Source organism: Colossoma macropomum, unplaced genomic scaffold (genome assembly GCF_904425465.1).
Source record: "Colossoma macropomum unplaced genomic scaffold, Colossoma_macropomum, whole genome shotgun sequence".
In the NCBI taxonomy this organism is placed as follows: domain Eukaryota; kingdom Metazoa; phylum Chordata; class Actinopteri; order Characiformes; family Serrasalmidae; genus Colossoma; species Colossoma macropomum.
Window position 1 is genome coordinate 977,864 of NW_023495456.1, and position 16,596 is coordinate 994,459.

The 16,596-nt window shown below is 38.9% G+C and overlaps 2 non-coding genes across 2 annotated transcripts; both read left to right on the forward strand.

Annotated features, from left to right (window-relative positions):
- Nucleotides 1-11,224: 11,224 nt before the first annotated feature.
- Nucleotides 11,225-11,360, forward strand: LOC118802140. The gene has a single exon (XR_005006624.1). It is a non-coding gene; the product is annotated as a U11 spliceosomal RNA (small nuclear RNA).
- Nucleotides 11,361-13,387: 2,027 nt separating this feature from the next.
- On the forward strand, nt 13,388-13,522 carry LOC118802145. The gene has a single exon (XR_005006628.1). It is a non-coding gene; the product is annotated as a U11 spliceosomal RNA (small nuclear RNA).
- Nucleotides 13,523-16,596: the final 3,074 nt, after the last annotated feature.

The following is a 16,596-nucleotide window of genomic DNA, read 5'->3' on the forward strand; positions in this document are numbered from 1 at the left end:
AACTCGAAGGGAATCTAAATTGGGTTTGATGAAAATACACAACAAAAGCCGTTTTAATCCTCAAAAGAAATGCTAACATAAGCCTAGACTGTGGGACGTTAATGGAATTCCTTTTTTTCCAAGACAGAGGACCGAAATCCAAGATGATCCAGGAAAATCCTGTTCAGGTGGCAGCCCTGGCTAAACCTGTGTGGTGGTGCTAGCAGGCTAAAAACATCAGAAAGGCGTGGCTTTAAACAAAACTGAACATTTAAAAACAGGTTTTACTGCTCAAAAAGAGGCAAGAGACGTTGTGTAGACACAGCAGGCTAAACTGGTAGCAACAGATAAACACAAAGCTTGATAAACAGGCTTTGCTAATGAGCTAATGCTAACAATACGGCTACCGCTGCAGCGATAGACTCATAGGTTTCTGATGATGTGCCGACAGATTAGTTAGTCAGGGCAGCACTGAGAACAGTGACATATCTGCTCATAGTTTTATGGTTCTAGCTAACAGCAGCTAGAGGAGTGAGCCTAGCTAAGCCACGTTATCTCTGCCTTCTCAATCTCGTTCTTAACAGCGCGTCGTTAGCAACGCGCTCACTTTAAGGTACTTAATGTTTTGTAGTAGCAAAATATAAATTACTTCATCTTAAATTCAAGCAAAACTATCACACTTTAAAACCCTGATAAAACTAAACGGTGTTTTGATTAATTAGTAGCTTCTAGATTTTCTCCTGACGTTCTGCGATGAAGAGAAACTCCTACGTGAGCGGTGATTTCAGTATTCGAATACTGGCACCTGGAACCGTAACAGAGTACTCGAGTACCCGCGCGCATCCCTACAGTATATACCCTGATATTCCTCTGTCGGGAGTCGACTTTGTTCTGTTATAGAATAAGAACTGAATAGAGGAAATAACCAGTGTGGAAGCAGAACATTCTAGAACAGTGTCAGTGAAGTTTTTTAGGACGGTGTGAATGAAAAAGAACATTCTAGAACAATGTGAAGTGTTTTTAGGATGGTGTGAATGAAGGAAGAATGTTCTAGAACAGGGTGAATGGGAGAGAACATTCTAGAACAGTGTCAGTGAAGTTTTTTAGGATGGTGTGAATGAAGAAAGAACATTCTAGAACAATGTGAAGTGTTTTAGTATGGTGTGAATGAAGGAAGAACGTTCTAGAACAGGGTGAATGAAGTGTTTTAGGATGGTGTGAATGAAGGAAGAACGTTCTAGAACAGGGTGAATGAAGTGTTTTAGAATGGTGTGAATGAAGGAAGTTCTCAAACACAGTGAACGGGGAAAAGATTCTAGAACAGTGTGAATGGAAGGAGAGACATTTTTAAAACTGAATAGAGGTAGAACATTCTAGAACAGCGTGAATGGAAGGAGAGACATTCTTAAAACAATATGAATAGAGGGAGAACGTTCTAGAACAGTGTGAATGGAAGGAGAGACACTCTTAAAACAATGTGAATAGAGGGAGAACGTTCTAGAACAGTGTGAATGGAAGGAGAGACACTCTTAAAACAATGTGAATAGAGGGAGAACGTTCTAGAATAGTGTGAATAAAGGGAAAGCATTCTAGAACAGTGTGAACGTTTTAGAACTGTGCAGTAATAGATGGAGAACATTCTAGAACATTGGGCCTCATTCTCCAACATCTTCCTACGTTTGTTCTCAAGTGTGTTCTTGAGAAAGGTCCTAAGAAAAAGTCTACGTCAGATTCATGTCGTGTTCTTAAAGCGCAGAACCGTTCTCACCTCTGTGCTCTTGAGTGTGTGTAGATTCTGTTCTTACCTGAGAACGAATCCCAGATAAGAGAACATCGGTGAGTCAGAGTCTTCATCAAAACTGCTTAAGTGGGTTTAAGAAGAAATTTCTTTGTAAGAACGGTTGGTGAACGAGGCCCAGTGTGAGTGAGGAGAGCGTTCTAGAACAGCGTAAATGGAGAGATGATTCTAGAACAGAATGGGGTCGGAACATTTCTACAACAGTGTGAATGCGGGAGAACACTTTTGAACAGTGTTCTAGAGCCAGACGTTTGGGTTTGTTGGTGTTTGTTGGGTCAGTTTGCCGTGGCCTTTACGGTCCCTCTGTGGAAAACTTTACACGTTGACATTTTTCCACTTAAATAATTTTTATTTTATGTTTTTAACCTCCGTTTTTTTCCTCCTTCTTTATTTCGTCTCTACTGTACATATTTCTAGCTTTCGCAGCCAAATACGTCACACATGGACTTACATTTTAAATAGATTACATACTTTACAGCACAGCTATGATGTAAACAAGGCCGCGTGGAAACTTTCGGTTTGTGTGATTGGCAAAGACATGATCGTCTGGAGTCGAGATTCTCTGTTATCTCTGTCTGGGTGCTGTTGTCTGACAATACCAGTTCAAGTTCTAAGCTGTTAGCCATATCCGCCAAAACAGTAAACATTTCATCTATTAGATGGAGGCCTGTATGTATTATCATGTAATAACTGATACATATTCATCATCAGGATGAAACACAATCATCTCAGAATTCAGCAAAGAATCTCTCTGTAGTAAAACAGTGAGTCATGAAAGGCTGTCAGTGCCACCTGCTCTATTAGACGGTTCCTTCTCCCGGCGTTTCCTTCTCTGGCAGGTCCTGGAGACCCTTACAGCCTCGTAAAGCTGTACTACTCTAACTAGGAGAGCAGCAGCCCTGCTGAGGAGTAAACAGAGGGCAGTAGTGGGCCGCATGTGAGCTCAGACAGGCGTACGAGACGGCACAGCGCTTCTGTTTCTGATAGCGATACTGATACTGAAACCTATATCGGCTGATGTTGATACCAATCTGATATTTTTTCCCCAAAAGGTTTTAAACAAGCTCTGGGGGCAGTCGTGGGCTGGCGGTTATTTGCCACAATAGGGCAATAAAAGAGCCGCGTGTTGCCCAGCCCTGCACTAAACATATGCATATACATACCAACCACAGTTGAGTTACGTGACTTAAGCAATTCTGAACAAAGTTACTGTTTTACAAGCAAAAAACATTTTCAAAACCTGGTCCAACATGGTCACTCATGGTTTGTTCGCTGCTTTTTGAGGTAAGGAGCTCCGGTAGCAGTGTGGGTGTTCAGAGGCCTCGACTCCCACCTAAAAAGAATCAAGATGCGCCTCTTAAGAGGTTGACAAATGTGTGAATATGACGTACATACATATATAATTTATCGCCGCTGAGGAAGAAAACCTCGTATCTCCATTTTTGTCGCTTTTCAGTTTTTGATATAATTTAAAAATGCCAGTTACATTATGACGAATTTTCATGATGAATGGACCAAAAGAAACGGCCCAAAATGACTTGGAAAATATTCTGGTTCCATTGACTTACATTAAAAGGAAAGTAGGTTTTTTCCTTCTCCTGTAAAGTCACAGTTTTGGAGATGGAGATTTTCTTCCGACAGCAGCGTTTTAACAATATTTCTATAACAAAACACAAATGTTAGAAAAAAGCAAGAATTCATGGTGTTAGAAAACGAACTTTTCCACTATATTGGACGAGTGACTAGGAATCCCTTGATTGGTCAGATGACATATGGTGCCTTTCGTGGCCGCTCAACACAAACATTGAATCTTAAATCTTAAATCTAGTCTAATATTTAGTTTAAGTATCTAATATTTCTCACTATGGGATAAGGTTTAACTTACTTTTAAATTTTTTCTTTTACTTATTTTTATTTCATTAAATTCTCACTATATTGACAGAATAAATATCCTTAAAACAAGCAATCTGGCAATATAATATCAACTCTAACGCATGGCTTATAAATGCGAAGCGTGCTGTTCAGGCTGGACGAGCCCTTTTCAGTCGATCCACCAACCACATTAAAAGAAGCATGTTTAAGAGCCGCCGTCTGCAGCTTTAAATCGTGCTGGGTTAAAACTATAACTTTGTCGCTGTTTCTTCTCAGTGAATCCGTTTCTTCTTCCTCTTCGTCTGCTTTTACTGAAAAAGTTGCATCGGACTTGATGTGAAGTTTTCAGCGCATTAAAAATTGCAGTCGCTCTTGTTATAAAGTCATAAAAACAACATACAGTCGCTGTCGGAGCAAAACCTCGTATCTCCAAAGTGATGACTTTACAGGAGAAGCGAAAAATGTTCTTAATTTTTAATGGAAGTTAATGGAGAAAAGATTTATTCCAAGTCATTTTGGACCGTTTCTGTTGGTCCATTCATCATGAAGCCCTCACACAGTGTAAAGAGCAGCTGGCCATTTCAAATTATGTCAAAAAATGAAAAATGGACAGTTTTCTCGCAAGGTTATTACGTCCACCGACTCGCTGGGAGCTCCAAACTCATAACCCAATACCCATAGTCTGATTTTTCTTACTTTCTTTCCTTCTTTTACCAAAAATAGACAGAAACGTAGGACTCGGATCACAGATTAGAGCACTGAATGCTCGTACATCAAAAAAAAAACCTGATTATATATCGATTTCATGGCTTTTATCAGTAATTGTTGATAAATCAGTAAGTGGTCTTGCCATACAGACGACATAATAGCAGCTCTCTGCTTTGCTGAGTAGCTACTGTTTTGGTGTTAATGTTAACGTTGGGCTACATGAGCTACTGTTGTTATCATGTGACCTACTTTGCTTTCTATTGCAAAACAAACAATTATGTGATGTTTCAGGCTAGATTGTTAGTTTTGAGATGTGAGTCACATAATAAGCTCACTCGTCCTCAAGCCTGGATCTTAAGTTCATTTCGGATGTTTGCAGGCAGCACATATTTTTAAATACAACCCCAATTCCAAAAAAGGACGCTGTGTAAAATGTAAATACATGTAAATAAAAGCGGAATGCAATGATTTGCAAATCTTATAGAACAATATTTTATTCACAATAGAACATAGAACACATATCAGATGTTGAAAGTGAGACATTTTACCATTTCATGAAAAATATTAACTCGTTTAGAACAATGGCAGCAGCACATCTCAAAAAAGTCCCACTATAGCGCCCCCTTACTGCAAGGCTCAGAATGCAGGATACCATTATGACACACATGCATCGACTGAGTTTGCAAGGCTCAAAGCGTTTGCATTCGCATTCCTGCATGAAGTATGTTTCAGGCTTTAGCCTCATTGTGTGATGTAGGCTGTAGGTTTATGCTGTAAAGCTGATGTAAACAGAGGCCTCCTGTCTGCCCTGCTGAGCCTGAGCTGGTCAGGTGAGGCTCTGGTTGGTGCTAATGGCTCGTACAGCTTAAACTAAGATTTACCGAGCTTTGAAAACAGTTTTGACATCTTTTCAACACGTCTTTTGTAACGTATGAAAATATTCTCTATAAATGTGTGCGGAAAAAATCTTCTTACTTTAACTCCCATTATAAGTTATCAAAGTTTTTTCCTTCTCCTATAAAGGTACATATTGGAGATACAAGATGTTGAGATATATATATATATATATATATATATATATATATATATATATATATATATATATATATATCAACCAGCCACTTAACTTCCTTTTAACAGCTCCACTGACCATATAGTTGTACTCTGTAGTTCTACAGTTACAGACTGTAGTCCATCTGTTTCTCTGATACTTTGTTAGCCCCCTTTTACCCTGTTCTTCAGTGGTCAGGACCCCCATGGACCCTCACAGAGCAGGTACTATTTGGGTGGTGGATCATTCTCAGCACTGCAGTAACACTGCTTTTAGTGTCCACTCACTGTCCACTCTATTAGACACTCCTACCTTGTCAGTCCACCTTGTAGATGTAAAGTCAGAGACGATAGCTCATCTGCTGCTGCACAGTTTGTGTTGGTCATCCTCTAGTCCTTCATCAGTGGTCACAGGATGCTGCCCACAGGACGCTGTTGGCTGGATATTTTTGGTTGGTGGACTATTCTCAGTCCAGCAGTGACACTGAGCTGTTTAAAAACTCCATAATATATACAGCTCTATAGAATTACTTCACATACGGATTGTAGTGTGATGAAAACAGGTAAACGATCGTGTATTAGTGTCAGTATCAGCCTCAACAAGGTGTTATCAGTTATCGTTATCAGAAAAAAATCCATGTCGGTGCATCTCTGCTTTCTTTCCCTTTTTGTTTGTGATGATGTAACAGGGCTGCTTGTAACTCCAGAGCTAATCTCAGTGGGAAACATTGGCTGAATGTTACTCCTTTTGCCAGTTTTGTAGTTTTTAGACGTGAAAGATGAGCGAGAGTTCTCACTTACGGTACTTCCATTAACAGACATCATCCAAAGCTGCTATTCAAACGGTGCCAGCAACTGACCACTCACATCCTCTCTGTCTTACAGGGTTTATTTTGTACAAGTGTGTTTTATAAAAGCTTTCAGTATGTGGTGTAAAATGATTGCTGTTCTTTGGTGCATGCAGTTTATTCCACCAAATGATCTCCAGAGCAAAAAACATCAGATGAATTACTGAATTTGGGTGGATCGGTGGATGGATGGATGGATGGATGGATGGATGGATGGATGGATGGATGGAAAGCCGTATCTTATTTGGAGCCACTGAAATCAGGACGAGCTGCTTACAAACCAGCTCTCATCCTGGGCCAGAACAGATCGTGGACAGTTATTTTAAGTGAGGGGCGGATAACTTGAAGGGGAACTCCACCAGTTTTTCAAGATTGCTGCCTAATTAAGTGGTTAAGATGTAAACAGAGTCATTCAGTGTGGTTTGATGTGAAAAGCCCAAACAAAATTTGATTATTTTCAGATTTTCCACTATTTTCCATCATCAACATTATATAGAACTGGTGGTTCTGGATAGTAAATAAAATATCTATATTTGTGTTGTAGTCATGGCGACCCCTGGTTCCTATCACCACCACTGTAAAGACATCTGAACAATTTCACACCAAACCACTCTAAATCACTCTGTTTACATCTCACACACTGAATTTTACAGAATATTTTGGTGGAATTCCCCTTTAAGTACCCTTTACATATATTCTTGTGGCTGTTAATAGTACTATTTCTTAAAAAAGTGTCTCAATATCGTAGAATTAAATGAATTAACAGATCAAAACAATAACCAGAAGTGGCTAATCATGAGGTAGAGAATAAAAGGAACCATTAAAGACTGCATTAAAGTTTGTTTACAGCCTTCAGGGTCAGCGCTAGGTCACTTCAGCTTTGTACATAATCCAAAATTATGGTAATAATCTGTCATGGGTGGCTTAAAGTTCCAGAAAACACTTAACACGCTTAGGTATTCATGTCCCAGAAGTCTGAAATGAAGGTTAGTAGTGAGTCTGTGCTGCAGTAACAGCCTCTACTCTTCTGGGAAGCCTTTACACTAGATGTTGAACATTACTGTGAGGATTTGATTGAGCATTAGTGAGGTCAGGTACTGATGTTGGATGGTCAGTTCTGGGTCACTCCAACTCATCCTAAAGGTATTGGATGGAGCTCCATCACTCCAGAGAACGCAGCTCCACTGCCCCACAGCCCAGTGCTGGGGGGCTTTAGACCCCTCTAGTTGGGCATGGTGACCTTTGGCTATTGGTCAGTGCTTTTCTGTGGAGATTATGCAAGCTGTCTCAGCAATGGGTGACCTTAAAGCAGCTGAATTAGAAAGGCAGTCTTGGACTTACTGGGTGTTAAGGTTGATTGTTCAATGCTCAGCTGAGTTTTATGACTGGCTTTACACAATTGCTGTATTTAGTACATTGGCGCCCCCTTGTGGTGGCATAAATATCAGCTCCCATGACCTACTTACTCTACATGGATACATAATTAAATGTTTTTTTTAAACTCTGTTTCTATGGTCCAGTATTTTGGTAGGCTTTCTAAGAATAGCACCATTTTACAAAGTGTGCAGGAAAATATCCATAAAAATATGAGAGCATCATTTCTGCAAACCTGTAAGCAGCCAGTTGAAATCTCAGCCCAGCACAAACTGTCACGAAATGGGGGAAACAATATTTGTATAAAGCCTTTGTTGCAGACATTAGATGTTACTGCTGAAGCAATCACGCGCATCGAGCTTTCAGACTCTGTAAAGTGTCAATATATTTGCTTTGTGATTTGATATGTGGCGTAAAATAAATTATTTATGTTGAAATAAACCACGTCTGTGTGATCTGGTGAATCTCTGACCACGTGACGACTCTTAAAAGAGGTTCTTGGCTACAGATGCCTGCATCACTCTGGGTTTGCATCTTTGAGGATAACTGAATAATATGATTTTAACAAACAATAGGAAAATTCTGACTCACTCAGCCAGCGAAGGCTTTTCTTTATGCAGTAAACTGGATATCTATCGTTGTATGAAAATGACAGAAATATTGTAGCCAGTGGTGATTCACTATGCAAAGAACCATTTAATAGTGCTTAATAGACTCCAAGTCAAGACCAAGACTTTCGGTGGTCGAGTCCGAGTCAAGACCGAGAATTTTTTCAGGAAAAAATGTAGTTAATTGTACATTTATTACCATTACTGATACATTATATACAATAATACATGACATTATTATATTGTATTATTTTGTGAAATATATGATTAAATATATAGCCTAAAACATAGGCTACATTGTCCGTTACGTATTACAGTAACAATGACTGTTGTAGAAGTTACTGATGTTACAGGGTCACATAAAATAGGGAAATAAAATAGGAAATAATACAGCAATAATGATACATCAATGATGGTTTATCAACAGCTTTGTAAACAATGTACTATGAACAGTAAACTACAGCTCTCAGTAACATTATTATTCTTTAGATGGTAGTAACTTTTTCTTAAATGGTGCCTGAGTGGCCTGATTTACCAGAATTTAACCGCTGCAGAGAACTTGTAAGTTAGAGAGGAGAATTACCACTGTGTAATGTCTTCCGGGTTTCCGTAACGCTAGAGGGCGCTCTGCAGCAAGCATTGGAGCAAAATCATAGTTTATAAATGTTTCAACATTTTTAATATAAAAAAAATCGTTCATTTTCCGAACAAAGAACAGCATAGCACTGCAGTTAGATTTTTAAGAGCTTTTAAGCACGAGTTACAAGAGTTTAAAATGATGCCTAATGTACGTTCATGACGTCATGACGCCAATGAGCTGCTCCACTCACCAACCAATCGGCACTCAGTAGCAGTAATAGTCCACTGTAGTCGTGCGTCATTCTGTAGTCCTCGTTATGCCCATATTAGGAACTCCGGGTCTGAGCTCCATTTCTCTATGGTCAGAATGAATAGGGTTTTCGAAAAATCGCCTCTAGCGCCCCCTGTGTTAAATAAAAATGTTCAGAACCCGATACGTTCTGTCCTGTGAACATTCTTCTCCTGAATATCACTGGATCCTCTGAATTATGAGGTCATGAAGAGCTAAAATACTAATATTGCTACATGCGAGCTAAAGCTACTGCGCATCAATTCGATGTCACTAAGCTACACTAAGCTAAGGCGGGCTGTGGCGGTGCTCTGACGAGCTGTGCTACCTTATCAAAATGTTCTACCGTAGCGCATTTTTACAGGTATGCCCATAAATAAAACCTCTGGGTGGGATATTTTGAGGCTAAAACTCCTTATCAAAAATACTACCAGCATTAAAACTACGAGGCTGAATTTAGTTTCTTTTTTCGCAGCTTCGTGTTTGAATGTTCCCGTTCCACCTTAAATGGTGCAGCAGCTGTGATTTGCTGTCACAAGCATTAGCAAAAAAACAAAATACTGAGCTGTCAGTTCTGTGGAACAGCAAAAATAAGTTAATGTTACTCAGCTGTTAAGCGGAAATAGAAAAACCTCCTCATATCAGGCCTTTCAATCCTCCATGAAGCTGAAGTCAGCTGAGTTTTCTCCGGCTGCTTGTTTCGACTTCAGAACGTGACTGCTGCACCATTTAAGGTGGAACGGGAACAGTCGAGCAAAAAGCTGGGGAATGTCCTCAGAAAAATGTTACCAGCATTAAAATAAAAATTAGGATTTTCCAAGAGTCTAAATCAGTTTATCAGGGGGTGACAACCTGCTTAAGGAGGCTGCCAGTCTACTGACGTGAATTCAGAGCGCAGTAGCTTTAGCTTACATGTAGCGATATTCATATTTCAACTCTTTAACGACCTCGTAATTCAGAGGATCCAGTTATATTCAAGAGAAAAATGTTCACAGGACAAAATGTATCGGGTTCTGAACATTTTTATTTAACACTGGGGGCGCTAGAGGCGATTTTTCGAAAACCCTATTCATTCTGGCCATAGAGAAATCGATCTTAGACCCGGAATTCCTAATATGGGCATAAGAGCATGGCGCGGACTACAAAATGACGACTCGACTACAGTGGTCTATGAGCTGCACTCACCAACCAATCAGCACTCACTATCAGTAAATCTAACCAATCAGCGCTCAGTAGCAGTAACGTTACCATCCTGCTGCCGTTCGCTGAATTAAAAGATCAATTACAGGTGAGTTTTCTTTGCTTTTTTTAGTGACGTACAAACTTCTACTTTCTAAAATAAAAGTAGTCTGTAGGCGAGTGATTAGAAACTATTTTAACTTCTCGTTTTTAGCCGTTGAGCTCAACCCACCCCCATTCACTGGCGCCCTCTGGCGTTCGGCAGTCATGTTTTTGATATAAGGGGGTTTGAACAAACACTACGCTACACTATGTACATAACTTTCGCTCCTAACAGCTATAAATGTATTAAAAACCGAATCAAACGATCACTTGCCAAATCATACGAGCACAACCTGTGACAGAATAAAGGAATTTGTTTTTGTTGTGACCCGTTTTAAACAGAAACTTTAATTGTCGTTTGTTTTCCTGCTCCGCTGCTTCTGTCTGTATCATAGCAACGCGTCTGCGCATGCGTATCAGCGACGCAGATTGAGAGTCTAGCACTGTTTATTCTGGTTTTATTGATATTCAGTAATAATTCAGCTTCTGGTTACCTCAGACTGAGGTAGCGGACTCGGCTGGTGTCTGCAACCATTTCCGAGTCCACCTCACCCCGAGACCGAGACAGTACGGAGTCCAAACGAGGTTCAACGCTCGTTTATGGTCTCAAGGCCAGGACTCGAGTACTACAGCACTAAATTACCACTGAATCATGCAAAGGGTTCTTAGAGTATTTATGGCTCTATATAGAACCATTTTCTTTGCTGAAGAACCATATTTTTTTAAGAGTGCGCAGATTAGAAGTGAAACAGCGCTGGTGTGAATCTAGAACCTGGCCACCCTGATGGAGGTGTGTAGGTTCCTCTGAGTGGTTCAGTCTGCAGACTAGCGTAGAGTTAAAAAGGGCATCTGTCGTGACTGACACAGCAGGAGAGGGTCTCTCTGATCCTGCTGCGGAATCGATATCAAGAGATTTCGGATGCACAATTTTTATAAACCGCGGGCTGCTAATGACCGTCTGTCTTGGCGCCCCAATATTAAATGTATAAAAAAAAGAAATAACACGAGATGGTACAGTGAGTTTAATTCATATGGTGCTTCTTATTAACGCTTTACTGTGCACTCTCAAAATGATGGTTTTTCAGAGTCGTAATGAGGAACAGATCTGTGAGAATCAGCCACTGTTACAGTGAAAACCAGTAACTGCTGTTAGGAGTGGATCAGTGAGAATGAGAGTTAAAACTCATCCCAAGTGTTGGATACAGCTTCTCTCCAGCATGCTATATCTATATATATACTCAATACTGTATCAGTGTATCATTTATACTGCATAATGTATTATATATTGTGTACATCGTACTGTATCTCTATGTCCTGTATACAGCATATTGTATCAGTATATACTGTATACAACATACTGTATCCCTATATGCTGTATACAACATACTGTATCTCTATATGCTGTATACAGCATACTATATCAGTATATACTGTACACAACATACTGTATCTCTATATACTGTATACAGCATACTGTATCAGTATATACTGTATACAACATACTGTATCCCTATATGCTGTATACAACATACTGTATCTCTATATGCTGTATACAGCATACTTTATCAGTATATACTGTACACAACATACTGTATCTCTATATACTGTATACAGCATACTGTATCATTATATACTGTATACAACATACTGTATCCCTATATGCTGTATACAACATACTGTATCTCTATATGCTGTATACAGCATACTATATCAGTATATACTGTACACAACATACTGTATCTCAATATACTGTATACAGCATACTGTATCTCTATATACTGTATACAACATACTGTATCCCTATATACTGTATACAGCATACTATATCAGTATATACTGTATACAACATACTGTATCTCTATATACGGTATACAGCATACTATATCAGTATATACTGTACACAACATACGGTATCTGCACATACTGTATACAACATACTATATCATTATATATTGTATACTGTATCAGCATATACCGTATGCAACATACTGTATCTATATACTGTATACAGCATACTGTGTCTCTATATACAGTATATTGCATCATGTACCAGTATATCCTGTACACTGTATACTGTATTCGGTGTATTCAGTGTTTTTATTTTTCCTCTCTCTGCTGCTCTACTGGCGCCCTCTAGTGGTGGCACAAAAAATTGCTGTAATGACCTACTTGCTCCAGTGTGCTGCGTTAGAGATGGAACCTCATTGTGTTCCTGTTTTTTGTGGTCCAGGTTTTTAGCGGACACTTCACGAGCGTTTCTAACTTATTATCTCACATCTGCTATTTGAACTGTCATTCCAGCATAAATGATGACGCACTGAGGGAGAATATATGTAAACTGGAGACGTCAGAGTCACTGCTGAGGCTAAAACGTGCTTTATTTCAGGATCTGTAAAGCATTAATATCCCTGCTTAGTGATTTGGGATGTGGAGTGAATTATGTATATGGAGATAAACAATTTGTGATTAAAAGTGATTACATGTAAGAAATAAAACGGTATTTCATGAGCATGAGTAGGCCTGCATTAGAGGAGGTCTACAGAATCTAATCACTTTTAACCAGTTTTGTTACATTTTTCATAATAACAGAACACAATTAGACACGAATGGGTTAAAAATGTCATAATGACAACAATAATCTTGTATTTTGACACCCTGTGCCTATAAAACACAGCTGCGGCCGAGTGTTTTTGAACGCAGGGCCGTTTGAGGAGGGGCGCGTTCCTATTGGACGAGCCGCCTGTCAATCACGATGGACGCAACACTCCCGTGATGCTTTGCAGGCGGCAAACGCTGCAATGCGCACTTTTTAAGGCGATTTCGCTCTAATACAGATAAATTCAGGTCCACATAATGATAAACATATAATACATATAACATATTACGTTGTTACCCACGCATTAGAAGTGAAACAGCGCTGCTGTGAATCTAGAACCTGGCCACCCTGATGGAGGTGTGTAGGTTCCTCTGAGTGGTTCAGTCTGCAGATTAGCGTAGAGTTAAAAAGGGCATCTGTCGTGACTGACACAGCAGGAGAGGGTCTCTCTGATCCTGCTGCGGAATCGATATCAAGAGATTTCGGATGCACAATTTTTATAAACCGGGGCTGCTAATGACCGTTTGTCTTGGCGCCCCAATGTAAATATGGGTGAAATATAAGCAAAACATATGACGAAGTTCAAACTACATTATTATTGTAAGTGTCTTAGCATGGTAGGTTCTGGACAATAATGGTTCTTGTGGGACTTTGATTCTATATAGAACCCTAACCACTCACAACACTCCTAGAAAGATTGAAGTGTTCTTCAGATTGGTGGAACATGTCCTGCAGATGGTTCTATGTAACACTGAAAAGGCTTCTGCTATTATAATGATGATTTTACCATGCAAAGAACCTTTTGATCATGCAAAGGGTTCTGTAAGTGTTCATGGTTCTTGGCATCCCAGTAATTGTTTATATAAAAAGAAAAATAACATGCAACATAAGTCATATAGCGCTTCATTTTACTGTGCTCTCGTCGAAGTGGTGGCTCGTCAAGTGTTCCTTAGTGACAAAAATGGTTCTATATAGAACCATGAACATTTAAGGAACCCTTTGCATGATTAAAGAGTTCTTTAGATTGATGGAGAACGTGCTGTAGATGGTTCTATATAGCACCAAAAAGGGTTCTGCTATTGTAATGATGATATAGAACCATATAGAACACATTCTTCATCAATCTGAAGAACGTTTTCACCATGCAAAGAACCCTTTAATCCTGCAAAGGGTTCTTTGAGTTCATGGTTCTATACAGAACCATTTTCTTTATTAAGGAACCCTTGAAGAACCTTTTTTTAAGGGGTAGGGTTCTGTTCATATAGAAAGCTACAGTAACATTAAGACCTGAAAGTGTGTGTTATACGTCATTACTCCTAATTAAGAAGGTTCTTGAAGGGTTCTTTAGTAAAGAAAATGGTTCTACATAGAACCATGAGCACTCAAAGAACTTTCTGCATGATTAAATGGTTCTTTGCATTGTGAAAGTGTTCTTCAGATTGATGGAGAATGTGCTGAATGTGCTTTGGTGGTTCTACATAGTACCCAAATAGGTTCTTCTATGATTACAAGCTTGACATCGTCAAAATAGAAGAACCCGTTTCAAAAAGGTTCTATATAGAACCATCTGCAGCACATTCTCCATCAATCTCAAGAACCCTTTCATGATGCAAAGAACCCTTTCTTTGAGTGTTTAAGGCCCTATATAGAACCATTTTCTTTACTAAAGAACCCTTGAAGAACCACCTTTTTTAAGAAGGTAGAGCTGTTTAGGACTCTTTAACCTGTGTTCTTGTAAAACGACTGCAATTACAGTTGAAGGGGAACTCCACCGATTTTTAAAATTCTAAATAATTAAATAGTTGGGATGTAAAGCCATTCAGAGTGGTTTGGTGTGAAATGCTCTGTTCTAGAGTCAGAATTGTTCACAGTGGTGGTGATAGGAACCAGACGTCCACCTCTAAAAGCTCCCTCACAGAAAGTTACTACAGGAAATGGTTATGAATTCACTGCCTGATGTCTGAGGTTTTGGCCTAAACTCCATTCACGGTGGAGAGAAACTTATTATTTCAGATTTTCCACTATTTTCCCATCATCAACATTCCATATAAACTCAGAAGACTCGTGTTGGTTCACTGGTGGTTCTGGATAGTAAATAAAATGTCTATATTTGTGTTGTAGTCATGGCGACCCCTGGTTCCTATCACCACCACTGTAAAAACATCTGAACTATTTCACTCCAAACCACTCTGAGTCACTCTGTTTACATCTCACACAGTGAACTATGCAGAAATTTAGAAAAATCAGTTTCCCCTTTAATTCATATTTTCTAAGGCGAGGCTTTAAAGTGCTACACAATAGGATGTTATAACAACATTTAAAGAGAGAAAAAAAGCTGATCCACTAAAATAAGTCAATAAAGCACATTAAGACAATCTAAGACAACAGAAAACATCAACAATAAACACAACAAAACAAACCAGTTAAGCTCGTTACCTGTGATCACCAGTCGTGAAAGCTAAGGAATTAAAATGAGATTTAAGTCGTCTCTTTAAAATAGTCATGGAATCAGTGTGTCTGATGTCGACAAGGCTGTTCTAAAGTTTAGTGTCATGAGCAGCAAATCGCTGCTGTCGGAACAAAATATTGTATCTCCAAAATGGTAACTTTACAGGAGAAGGACAAAACATACTCTGCTTTTAATGTAAGTCAATGGAACCAGACTTTTTTCCAAGTCATTTTGGGTCGTTTCTTTTGGTCCATTCATCATGAAATTTACACACAATGTAAAAAGCAACAGGTATTTTCTCTTTATGTCAAAAACTGAAAAACGTCAAAAATGGAGATACGAGGTTCCAACAGCAGCAAATGCTTCAGTTTTGTTCCTGGAACCGCTAAAAGTCCTCAATTAGAGTTGAACCAAGTAAAAAAAACTCCCTAAGAGCCCAAAGAAGAACCACTGAGGGGAACCAAAACTCGAAAGGGGAATCCATCCTCCTCTGGACCACACTGGATAGCAAAACAATAACAATAATGAGTAATATTAACAAAGGACAAGATTTTACAATAATATAAAATATTGAATATTAACCAATAATAACTGCTGACTCCTGTTAGTGTGGAGAGGAATTCAGGCCTGATTGAAAAGCAACACACTACAACTCACTACAGTGGAAAAATGTGAAATGTACAATGGCGTTTTAGGGCCACTGTTAATAAAAATAAAAATAGTAGACTTTGAGAATAAAGTTGTAATATTATCTAGAACAAAGTTGTAATATTTCAAGAATAAAGTCGTGAGGCAAATACAAGTACCAAAAAAAGGTCAAGCGACATGAAAATAGTGCAGTAGAGGTTTTACTTTTCATTTAGGCTGAAGAAAAAAGAAGCAAACTTTGCACTTTACACTGTAATATTGCTGCAGCTCTTAGTTATGTTTATACTCACTGTGCTTTTAGACCTCATACCATTCAGTGCCTGCTCTCATGTAAATACAACAAATCTGTCTCATATGCCACGTAAATAGGCAAATAAATATACTTTTCTACTCTTATACTTTAACTTGTGTCCATTTTTATTTCTTTTTTTTATTGTCTGCATAGTATATGTAAGTTTATGTGCAATTATATGTCTTGCTACTGAAACACTGCAATTTCCCTCCGGGATCAATAATG